Source organism: Lontra canadensis, unplaced genomic scaffold (assembly GCF_010015895.1).
Source record: "Lontra canadensis isolate GAN:19392208 unplaced genomic scaffold, GSC_riverotter_1.0 scaffold20, whole genome shotgun sequence".
NCBI lineage: Eukaryota > Metazoa > Chordata > Mammalia > Carnivora > Mustelidae > Lontra > Lontra canadensis.
Window position 1 is genome coordinate 24,858,961 of NW_022631014.1, and position 12,737 is coordinate 24,871,697.

At 38.2% G+C, this 12,737-nt stretch overlaps 1 protein-coding gene across 2 annotated transcripts in view; it reads left to right on the forward strand.

The window, feature by feature from the left end:
* The first annotated feature begins 1,826 nt into the window (after positions 1–1,826).
* TCAIM (T cell activation inhibitor, mitochondrial) overlaps positions 1,827–12,737 on the forward strand; it is a 48,923-nt gene continuing 38,012 nt past the window's right edge. The window contains exon 1 of one of the 2 annotated variants that reach the window (XM_032861387.1): positions 1,827–1,846. The gene's annotated coding sequence lies outside the window, so the exon portion shown is untranslated. Of the gene's footprint in view, positions 1,847–2,068; positions 2,142–12,737 lie in introns of those variants that run through there. The other variant, XM_032861386.1, reaches the window with a different exon arrangement.

Here is a 12,737-nt window from a genome sequence, read left to right on the forward strand (position 1 = left end):
AAGTTAATAGTTTCCAAACACTAAAAGTTTGAAGTATGCAAGATGATTTTATCCACACTGAAAAGTGATTTTTCAAATTACTTTTTGACTTCTCTTTAACTTAGGTAAACCCCTATTTATTCTGAAATCTAAACAGTGGGAGATCACAAACTGAATATTGTGTAGCATTTAATAAGAGGGAGACATAAAAGGGAAAGGTGAGCAGGTAACTGGAGTTTCCAGATAAATCTTTAGGGACATGAAATAAGTTTATAAACAGTACAGAGTCTAAATCCAATTCTACATCTGTAATCTAGAATAGTAAATACTAACGAAAAATGATTCAAATGCTAAAATTCTAGGGCACGTTCTGAGTTATACCAAAAAATTTTTAAATTACTATCTGAATAATTTTCCTTTAGTGTATCTTACAGTGTTTGTATTTTGAAAATTTGTCATTTGTTGCATTAGATATGACTAAAGAAAACAGTATTTTAAACATATATCACAACATAAATACCCTAAGGACTGTTCCTGATCACCTTAGGAAGTTTAAACTCCTTTTCTCAAGTCCTCTGGATCTGTAGCACATTCTCCAAGGTGATCATTCTCAATCTTGATTTAACACTTAAAAACAGAATTTAAAATCATTTAGAGAGAAAGTCTGAATAAAGTGAGTAATAAAGAGTAAGTCGTGACTGAGGGGATTGAAGGTATTTCCTAAAGTTTTCAAAATATGGTAATAGCATCACTGGAGTAAGTCTATACCCTCCCAAGACTAAAAAAAGTTAAGTCCTAGCACTTAACAAAATGCCTATTATCATATGAAATGTGAAATGAATACTAGAACAGGATATGGAAGTGAGGCAGAGGAGAAGTACAGAAAAATGCTCACTTCTCTAGTATGAAGAAACCCGGTGAGAGTAACTGCCATTACTTAAATGCGGCACCTAGAAAATAGGTTTGGAGATTAATACCCTCAGTTTGAGGCACTTTTGAGGACAAGCGAAGAGAATGGTAAGTGGACACTTAATAAATTAGTCCTTCCTATAGATGGAAACTGAAAACCAAAGAAAGGAGAGAAATATGAGACCATTTAGATGTCGGTGACCAGGATGCATCTGAAAAGATTAAAATGCGCAAGATGATAAATTAAGCTTTTAGAAAAAGAAAAGGGGGGGGGTTGAATGGAATGGATCACAAGTGACCAAATTGTCCAGAGCAAGAGCCGTTAGGGATGAAACAAATGGAGGCGTCTTTCTTTTTTCCCTCTCTGAACAGTGCCAAAAGGTAGAGAAAAGAGCGGTTGTTGCATTTGCCTAATTTCACTTGTGGCCATTCCTGGGGATAAAGCCACCGACCAAAGTAAAGCTAAATCCCAAAATGAATAGTTCTAAAAAGGGGGGCGGAGGGAATGCTTAAGGTTTGAAAATAGCAAGATCTCGAAGGGACCAACGTAAAAAAATGTAAACTGGAGAAAATGTTTAGGAATTAGCTATGTTTCTGTAAGGTATGCCAAAGAGCATACTTAAGTAAGACCTTTTAAAAAAGCTTTCAAGAGAGCCGACCTAAGGATTCAGCTCCGAAAACGACACGGGCGATTCCCAAGGCCAGCCTCGCCCCCTCCCTGGGTGCCCGGGCGGGAGGGCGCTAGGCGGTCCGGCGCATGCGCGCCCCCCCCCCTTTTTTCCAGGCTCCAGCGCGTGCTCGGTTACCCTCTGCTCCCCATCCTGTCCACCCCGTTCCGGTCAGGCCCCGCCACCTGCAGTCTACTCATTTTCCGACGCCCGCCGGCCTAGCCCGTTACGTCTCGGGAGGGCTCATTCGTCTCTCAAAGCTTTCCGCGGAGCCCCCTCCCAGCCGGTCGGTAAGAAGGCGGAGAGACAAGGGATTCAGGAGAGCGGGAACGACAACAGGGTCACCTGGGCACTGTTGTCAGCGAAGGCCTGCGGTTTGCTAGGGGTTCCTCCTCCCCACAGCCCGCTGCGCGCAGGCGCTCAGGGAAGAAGGCCGGGCGGGCGTCGGCCAATGAGAGCGCAAGCTCGGCCCCGGCAGGCCGCTGAACTCGCCTCGAGCGACCCGCCGCGGCCGGCGCCGGAAGGACGCGCGAGCGGTGCGCGCCCGACTGGGATTTCAGGGCGGGGGCTCAGCGATTACTGTCGGTAGGAACCTGTCAGCGGGTCCCGTGGGACGAAGGCCGGTGGGAACGCCGGACCCTGCGGCGCGCGCCCGTTAGTAGCGCTGGCGCACCGGTGCGCATGCGTCTCCGCACAGGCCCGCGGGAGCGACGCTCCTTCCTCCTGTTACGGGGTGGGAGGTGGAGCAGGTCGGAGGGATCCCACGCGGCGGACTCTGGCTAGAGCTGTAAGGAGCACGAGGGGAGGGCCTCCAGTGGTGCTTTCGGGCTGCTCAGCGCAGTAAAAGGGGTTTGGGGAGGCAGCGTGCAGTCACCTTAGGTCCACGTGATAACTTCTGAACTGAGGCGATGCCAGGGCCCGGAGTGTGCGCACCGCATCTGTTTTAGCTTTAGAAATGAGAAACCAAAGACTGTTTACGTTTGTTTCCGACAATGTTTCCCCGTAGTCCACTTACCATAGAAATGTTGTGATTCAAACCTCCTAGCAAAAGATTTAGAAGGAAGCTAAAGAACCTAGGTACTTTGTTTTTGCTATAACTTATTATTTACTAGGACTTGCTGCTTTGCTTTGTCTTGGCCCTTTTCGCTTCCCTGAGAAGTAGTCAACTGAAAAGCAATGAAAAATGCCTGCTTTTGTTTCTCCTTGACGAAACAAACTCCTTTTAAAAACTTGCAGTATAGTTACTGAGATAAATTCACAGTGAGAGTAGCCTGAGGATATTAGCCTTTGTTAAAATAAATTACTTTCGAATAAAAACTGTGCCAAATGGCCAAAGACCAATCCTAGGACCTTTATTTAACAAACATTGTTAACTATTTGTGTATCTGTCAGAGGTAAGCAAAACCCTTTTTCTCTAAACAACCCATAATTTGGCTTTTCCACTAAATTAGATACCTCTTTCCCCTAGGTTTGATCTGTAACTGCATAGATTTATTGCCCTAGCACAGAATTTAGGTTAAAATCAGAAATTTTCATTTTATGAAATACAAGCTAACATTACTATTAAGTGGATGATCGTGACTATTTAAGATGCTTTGTAAATGAATTGTGACTTTCCTCATCTTCCAGCCTCAATCCAGAGTTCTCTGTCTCCTTGGAAAATACCTTCCAAATCCACTCCCCCTTCTAAATATTGTACCAGAGATTTCCCCTGTAATACTCAATGCATGACTGTTATTTCATTAATTATATTTTATAATTATCTTTATTTTGCCACTCCCTCCGTCTTTCCTAAACTAAATTTCTGGACAAGTGGGATTGGCTTAATGTTTTTTTATTCCCAGTACTTTGCACAGAGCCTGGCTTATAAGAACTTGGTAAATGCCTGTTGATAAATTAGGTGAATTAAGGACCCAGAGTGCTTCCAAGCCTGAAGAGTTAATTATTTTATAGCATGCCTGAGGCCTTTTCCAAATGGAAGAATAGTAGGCTACATGGAATCTGCTTAAAAACCACCCATGTAAAAATTTGGACACAAGAAGTTGACCTCTGTGCCCCGGGATTTCAAACTGTTTTTCACTAGCAAGTGGGAACACCCAACTCTGCTCTGAAGCAGTGGATTTTCAATCTGCTAAAAGTCATTTTAACTTTCTGGATAGCTAAGTCCTACAAGGGAAAGAAATCTTGTCTTTTTAGCAATCACATTTCTTATAGTAAATTTAAAAGTTAACATTGCAGTTATCAGTCAGGCCCCTTACGATTTTGTTTTTTCTGGGGCCTGTTTATTTCTAACTAGAGTGTTGAAGTTGGGTTCTTGGTCTAGCAGAGATGAGACTGACCCAAGATCTGTACCACATGAAAAGGCAACCGGCCATGTCTGCCAGAGGGCTGAGGTTTAACCTTGTTTCCACTTAAAATTTTTTTAAGCGCAAAAACAGGGTAAACTATACAGAAAACAAAGAACTAGTTCAAGGAACACTTAAGATTATTTGATTTTTCACATACAATTGAATATCTAGGGATATTTCCCTAAGTTTGTTAAAGAAGTATTTTTAATTCTTAAAACTTAAAAGTTTTCTGATACATCAGTCCTGTAAAAATAGTCCTGGTGAAAAACAGTCCTGGTGAAATAAGGGTTCCCTAAACTGAAGTGTGCATCAGAATCCCAAAGGCATGTTAAAACAGATTGCTGGGCCCCATCCAGTTTCTGATTCTGCAGGACTGGGGTGGGGCCTGGTCATTTTTATTTCTAACAAGTTCTCAGAGATTCTGTTTCCAGCTTTGACAACCACTGCCCTAAAGGTTGTTTCCTGTTTCTTTTTCTCTTGTTTCTTCACTAATTCGTCTTTCCAAAAGGATCTTGATCCCATCATGCTTTCCCTTTCACTTAGTTGTCTGAGTCCACTCTTCGAGAAGATCTTATGGGAAATACTTAAGAAAAACTCAGGACTCCAAGGGAAACTATGCATTTCCTGTCTGATTCTTCAGCAGAACCAGAAAAAAATATTTTTCATTTTTTCCAATGATTTAAATAGGAAACAATTATCTTAAAATAATAATTTTGTTGAGTGTATATCAGAATTAAATGAATATTTTTTATGTATATAGTCATTTTCCTATAGAAATATAAGTTGGCCATCATTGGTGGGGGAAGGGGAGATTGTTGGCAAAAGTAAAAGTTCTATTTCTTCTCATGTTGTCTCTCTTCCTCCCAGCTGAGAAAACCGCTTTATTAATTCATTAAAAAGGCAGTTCCTATAGCACAATACAATTTTATTACACCCAGTTAGGTTTTGTTTTTTTTTTAAGAGAAGTACTACTGTGAAACTTTTTATTACTTAGCAAGTGCTAACTTTGTCTTTGAATAATAAAAATAAGCAGTCATATTTATTTGTTCAAATAGATTTAGTTTTTTCCCTAAAGTTTATGAAATTAAATCATACATTTGTAATTTTTTTACTTGTATGTAGTCTTGCTCTGTATTTTTTAAGACTTTCACACACCCTTATTGTGATAATTCTGAGTTTTCCAATTAAGAAATTTGTTTTTGGATAAAATGTTTTGTTTAAATACATGTTCTACCTATATGTAAGCCCTTATTAGGAGGAGGAAAAGGAATTCTGCAGAATTTTATTCACCCTGAATTATGTAATAATAATAGTTGTCACTTACATGAATTTTCTATTTGCTAGATGTTGCTAAATCCTTTATGCACATTATTATATTTAAGTTTCACAAAAGTACTGAGACAGCCCCTACTTTTAAGCATAATATACTCCTTAGAACATGTACAAAAGTCTAATGCAGGGGTGGGGGGCGCCTGGGTGGCTCAGTTATGTGTCTACCTTGGGCTGAGGTTATGGTTCTGAGGTCCTAGAGTCCTGGGGTTTTGGAATTGAGTCCCATGTGGGGCTCACTGCTCACTGGGGAGTCTCCTTCTCCCTTGGCGCCTCACCCTGCTCTTGCTGGCGTGCTCTCTCTCTCTTTAAAATAAATAAAATATTTTTTGAAAAAAGTCTAATGTGGGATTCCATATCCAGAGAGCTAAAAAATAATATTTTAGATTACATTTCAGCTTTTAGAGATAGACTGTAATGAATATTTCCAGCATTTTATACATATCTTTCAACATTTTCTCAAAAACATACAGTGCAGATAACTTTGGTCCAGTGACTAGACAGATGATAACAGCTATATTGTTTCATTGGTATTAAATTTGTTAGTCTTCATTACCAGTATTAGAATTGTAATTCTTCCCTTTTGATAAAGACAAATGTCAATAAAATACTTACTGAATTGACATTTTCTACAACAAGGTTTCTGACTAAACTACTTCTGTCTAGCAGACTATAGCATAGTGTTAACTCCAAGTATTCTCTCAGCTCATGAAAATTTTTAAATTTTTAATTAAAGGGCAGTTTGGGGTGACAGTATTTATTTACAGGTGTTTCTGCTGTAATGACGTAAACACGTTCCTGGAAATCCAGACATTCTACAGAATAATACACTAAAATAACAGGGTTTATAAAGAAAAAAATACACACCACTCAAAACAAGACGTGAAAGTCTCCAGCTTTTTCTTCTGTACTAACAGCTTTCCAGGTTGCTTGATGAAAAATGCAGGGAGACTTGAAGCTGCTAACCATCCGCTTCTTAAACCAAAGGAACTCCTGGGGGATTTTCATGTTTTGTCATTAAGGTCTTTACTTACGGCTAAAGCCTTTGTAATTGTAGAAAGATCACCTCTGATCTCTCCAAACCTTTAATGTTCTGGGAAAAAACTGTATAGGATATAACATCTTTCCCCTATTCACCAATTGCACATAAGCTAATTCACATTTAACTTTCTTCATAGAAAAGGCAGCTCTTGAACCATCCGTATTATTTATGAGGTGAGAAAACAGACTCAGGATGGTAAAATAACTTGCCCATGCTCACACAGGTAGTCAGCATCAAGATCAAGAATTGAATAGAGATTTCAGACAGGACATCCTCCCTTTCCTAACCATTGTGCAGACTGCCTTCTCTGACAGTGTCATGTTAACTAAAGCATTTTTGCCTTGCACTGGCTTAGATCAGCACAATCCAATAGAAATATAATATGAACCACGGATGTAATTTTACATTTTTCTGGTAGTAAACTGCCGAAGACAAAATCAGGTTGTGTTTTACTTTTTAAAAAGCAAAAAAATAAAATAAGATTAATTTTAATAAATTATTTCAACTTCTAATCGATACAGAAAAGTATTAATGAGGTACTTTGCATTCTATCTTTGTACCAAATCTTTAAAATCCAATGCATACTTTACACTTAAAATGTGTCTCAATTTGGAGTAGTCACATGTGGCATAGGCCTACATGCTAATTCTTTTTACTGCCATGTGAACATTTTTTTAACTTTTTTTTAAAGATTTTATTTATTTGAGAGGGAAAGGGGGAGCTGGAGGAGGAGTAGAAAGAGAGGGACCAGCTGACTCAGCGCTGAGCATAGAGCCCTATGCTGGGATTGATCCCAGGACCCCGAGATCAAGACTTCAGCCTAAACCAAGAGTCCTACACTTTACCCACTAGCCACCCAGGTACTGCCCACCACCTTTTTAGGAAGTCACCTACTCATCCAAAAAGCAGGCAGGAAACACCTAACTCTTAACCTGTAGTAGCGTTTTTCTTTTTAAGTTCTCTCTAAATCTAGAAACCATGATTTAATGTTAAGACTTGTATTTAGGAACATTTTATTTTCATTGGGAGAATCTGTGGTCCCATTTCTAAGTATTCAATGCCCTTTATTAGTCATTGCTCAGTAGTAATTTTACCCTATGATTACAAAGTGGACAGTGAATGTATAGTTTTTCTGTACAACTGAAAACCAGTACTTGAAGTATAAAAACTTGTTTAAATTCAAGTTAGTACAAAAGCTTTTTTTTTTTTTGCCTTTTTTTTTTTTTTTAGAAATGCTTCTAAAACTTGCTACATAAAGTCTGCACAAAAAAAAATTTCTCTACACAACATACTGCTGTGCTCCATGATTGAAAATCATTAAGGATGCATTCTCTATAATTTTAGCAATTTTGCTGTTGGTGATTCTTTGGAGACTAATTCTGAGCTAACTCAGAAGTTGTAGAGCTACTTTCTATGGTAAATGAGCTGCTTTTCCTAACAAATCTTATTCATAAGTGTTTAGATATGTATTTAGTGTAACTTGGCTGTCTGCCTTGAAAACTCTTTATGAATCAGATTTGAAGCAGCTAGTCTTTCCTGAATTCATTTCAGAATTTTTGTCTTTATAGTGTGATTTAATTTTCAAACTTCAAAAGTTTTTCATACCAGTTATAAGTTTCTTTTCAGTGTTGTGTTTGTTTTGATATCTTGCTTTTGAAAATGTGTATAGTAGAGCATGTTGTTTGGACCACCTACCTTACTCATTGGATGGAGACATTTTGATTTTATGACTTTCTAAGATACTGCTGCAAAAGGCAAAACAGGTTGCATTGTTGTATTGTATGCCAAGCTGCCTTGCATTGTTCAGTAATTCTGCCTTTTCAAGGGTGCTTTTAGGATCAGTGTATGCTGAATAATGGATGTTGGTTAGAACATGGCTGCATATTTCATTCCTTTCCCATCTGTATTCTTGGATGATCATGTGCCTTTCAAGTACTACTCCTCATTTCTTATCCACAGTTTTAGCTCATTTATTAGTATCTTTGCATTTAAATGGCATAAATTTTCTTAATAATATAAAAAATTAGGGGCGCCTGGCTGGCTCAATCAAAAGAGTATGTGACTCTTGATCTCAGGGTTGTAAATGTGAGCCCCACTCTGGGTGTAGAAATTACAAAAAAAAAAAAAAAAAGAGAAAAAACCTTTAAAAACATAAAAAATGAAATTTCATTATGTGTGAGTGTGGTGAGCTGTTTCTTCTTGAGCTAAATTGGGACTACAGTCTAAGACTGTCTTTGGACAGATCTCCCAGAGGGGTAGGGTCCTGTCTTAAATACCAAGTGAACAACACCCTTTCCTACTATATACATTTTCTTCATTTAATTTGAATGCTAAAAGCATTGATTTAAAAAAATTTAAAAACATGTCACACGTTCATTATAAATAAACTAGGAAATTAAAAAAATTAAAGCACTTAATATCCTACTACCTAGAGATAGCCAGCTAGAAATTGCATATGTATTTCCATCTAGTCTTTTCTTTGCAAGCTTTGAGCCTTGTATCTGTGCTATCTTAACTAAGATTATATTATCCTGGTTATTTCTTGAAGAAATTTGGTGAGAATTCAGTCCATCACAGATTGCACTCAACCTTTAGATAGTCCAAATGGTTTTCTTTCCTCATTGCATTTCCACTTGATCTCAGAAATCTTCAAAATGGTAGGAGTATTTCCTGTATCTGTGTATTCGTCTCAAACAATATATAAAGGTAAATGGTTAAGTAAAATCACCTTTTTATAAACATTTAAATGAATACCTCTAAACACATTATATATCCTAGAGACTTGCCATACCAGTCAGCCAGAATATAAAGAATCCATTGTTGTTTGAATATGTACAATTTTAAAGGTAATTCTTTGTCTTTAAAATACACATTTCTATCATTCTGTTAATGGCAGTTATGCTTCGTTACATTATCTTGGTTCGGGTATATTAACTACATCATGAAAATATATTTTTTTGAAGGTGGAGAGGAGGGAACAGACAGAGGGAGATGGAGAGAGAATCTTAAGCACGCTCCACACCCAGCGGGAGCCTGACATGGGGCTGTATCTCATGAGCCTGAGATCATGACCTGAGCTGAAATCACGATCTGGACATTAACCATCGGAGCCATTCAGGTGCCCCTCATGAGAATATTTTTTAAGCATACTTAATGCTCAAGATTTGATGGAGTATGATTTTAGACATCAGTTGGTTTGTTTGGAGAGAATATGCTGCTCAACAGATCTCTAGAAGAGTGGAATAACGGAGAGTGAGAAAGCTAAGAGCTTGATAATAGAAGGAAAAATAATGTTTTACCTAGTGGTTATTGTGTGAATAATGTGGCATTTCGAGACTTTTTAGGGAATACTTTTAGGTTTTTTTTTTCCTCATAGGATATTTTTTTTTTTATCACTATGTCAGTTGACATGGATACCATATTGTAGTAGAAGACCTTCCTAAAATCAAAATTATTGGAAAAGTTCATGTAATTACAATCTCTTCCCTCTTTTCTCTGCCTAACTTAAAAAAAACAAAAAACAAAAAAACAAAAACTTTTTTAGAGCGGTTTTAGGTTCACAGCAAAATAAAGTATAAAATTCTCATATACTCCCTGTCCCTGATACACACAGTCTTCCACATCTGCATGGGACATTTGTTACAATTCATGAACTTACAATGACACATCATTATTACCCAAAGTCCATAGCTTACATTAGTGTTCACTCTTGGTGGTGTGTGTTCCATGGGTTTTGACAAAAGTAGAATGATATGTACCCACGGCTCCAAAAATCCTCTGTGCTCCATCTATTTTTTCTCTCTTCCTGCAATCCCTCACAACCACTGAACTTTTTACTGTCTCTATCATTTGCCTTTTCCAGAATATTATATAGTTGGAATCATATAGTATATAATCTTTGCACATTGGCTTTTGTCACTTAGTAATTTGCATTTAAGTTTACTCCATGTCTTTTTGTGGCTTGAAGGCTCATTTCTTTATCATTTTTAAACTTTTAAAAATTTACATTGAATTTAATTAAACTGAAAAAGGACAGTTCTTGGGGCGCCTGGGTGGCTCAGTCGTTTAAGTACCTGCCTTCGGCTCAGATCATGATCTCAGGGTTCTGGGATCAAGCCCAGCCTCAGCTCCCTGCTCAGCAGAGAGTCTGCTTCTCCTTCACTCTCTCCCTCCATGTTCTCTCTCTCTGCCTCTCAAATAAAAATAAATAAATAAATCTTAAAAAAAAAATAGTTCATCCATTTCTTCCCCTCTACCCCCACCCCTACTTTTGCAGCCACCAATCTGTTCTCTTGTATTTATGAGCTTGGTGGGTTTCTTAATTTTGTTCTTGTTTATTTTTTAGGTCCCGCATATAAGAGAGATCATACAGTATTTATCTTCCTTTTCCTAACTTATTTCACTTAGCGTATTGTCCCTGATATCCATCTATGTTGTTGCAAATGGCAAGATTTCATTCTTTTTTATGACCGAGTAATATTTGATTATATAAATATACCACATCATCTTTATCTATTCATCTACCGGTGTGATGTGGTTGTGTCCATATCTTGGCTATTGTAAGTAATGATGCAAGAACATGGGGACGCATATATCTTTTCGAATTAGTGGTTTTGTTTTCTTTGGATAAATACCCAGAAGGAATTGTTGGGTCATAGGATGGTTTAATCCTTAATTTTTTGAGGAAACTCCATAGTGGTCACACTGACTTACATTCCCACAATACTATACAAGGGTTTCCTTTTCTCCACATTCTCACCAACTCTTGTTATTTCTTTTGTGTTTTTGATAATATTCTAAAGAGTATGAAGTGATATCTCATTGTAGTTTTCATTTTTTTCCTGATAGTTAGTGAGGTTGAGCATCTTCATATGTCTCTTGGCCATTCTGTATGTCTTTTTTGGAAATATGTCCATTCAGATCTTCTGCCCATTTTGTAGTCTGATTGTTTGTTTGTTTGCTATTGAGTTGAGTTCTTTATATATTTTGAATATTAGTCCCTTATTGGATACATAATTATTTGCAATTATTTTCTCCCATTCAGTAGGTTGCCTTTTCATTTTATTGATGGTTTCCTTTGCTGTGCAAAAGCTTTTCAGTTTGATGTAGGCCTAATTGTTTATTTTTGCTTTAGTTACTTTTGCTTTTGGTATCAGATTTCAAAAAAACCATTGCCAAGACCTATTTTAAAGAGCTGGCCACCTTTGTTTTCTTCTAGGAGTTTTATGCTTTTAGGTCTTATGTTGAAGTCTGTAATCCATTTGGAATTAATTTTTGTGTCCAGTTTACTTCTTTTGTATATGGCTGTCCAATTTTCCCAGCATTATTTCTTTTTTTTTTAATTTTTTTAAATTTTTGTTTTCGAGACAGAGAGAGTGTGAGTGAGTGGGAAGGAGGGGCAGAGGAGAGGGAGAGAGAATCTTTATTTATTTATTTATTTGACAGAGAGATCACAAGTAGGCAGAGATGCAGGCAGAGAGAGAGAGAGGAGGAAGCAGGCTTCTTGCCGAGCAGAGAGCCTGATGCGGAACTCGATCCCAGGACCCCGAGATCATGACCTGAGCCGAAGGCAGAGGCTTTAACCCACTGATCCACCCAGGCGCCCCTTCCCAGCATTCTTTCTTTCTTTTTTCTTTTCTAATATTTTATTTATTTATTTGACAGACAGATCACAAGTAGGCTGAGAGGCAGGCAGAGAGAGAGGAAAGGAAGCAGGCTCCCTGCTGGGCAGAGAGCCCGATGCGGGGCTCTAACCCAGGACCCCGGGATCATGACCTGAGCTGAAGGCAGAGGCTTTAACCCACTGAGCCACCCAGGCGCCCCCCAGCATTATTTCTTGAAGAGACTGTCTTTTCCCCATGGTATATTCTTGACTCCTTTGTCATATATTAATTAACCATAACATGCATAGATTTATTTTGGGGCTCTGTATTCTGTCCCATTAATCCAAATGTCTCTTTTTATGTCAGTATCATACTGTTTTAATTACTGTAGCTTTTGAAGATTCTTCCATGTCTTTTCATGGCTTGATGGCTCTTTTGTTTTTTAGCCCTAAATAATAATCCATTGTTTAGATATACCACAGTTTATCCATTCATCTACTGAAGAACATCTTGGTTGCTCCCAAGTTTTGGCAATTATGAATAAAGCTTTTATAAACATCTGTGTGGGGGTGTCTATGTGGCTAAATTGGTCAAGCTTCTGCCTTCAGCTCAGGTCATGATCCCGGGGTCTTGGGGTCAAGTTCTGCATCAAGCTCCCTGCTCAGGGGGGATCTGCTTCTTCCTCTGCCTGCCACTCCCCCTGCTTGTGCACCACCCACCCCCTACTGAACAACTAAATAAAATTTTTAAAAAAATATTTAAAAAACTAAGCATCTGTGTGCAGTTTTTTATATAAGGATAGTTTTCAGTTCCTTTGGGTAAATACCAAGGAGTGTGATTGCTGGATCATATGGCAAAA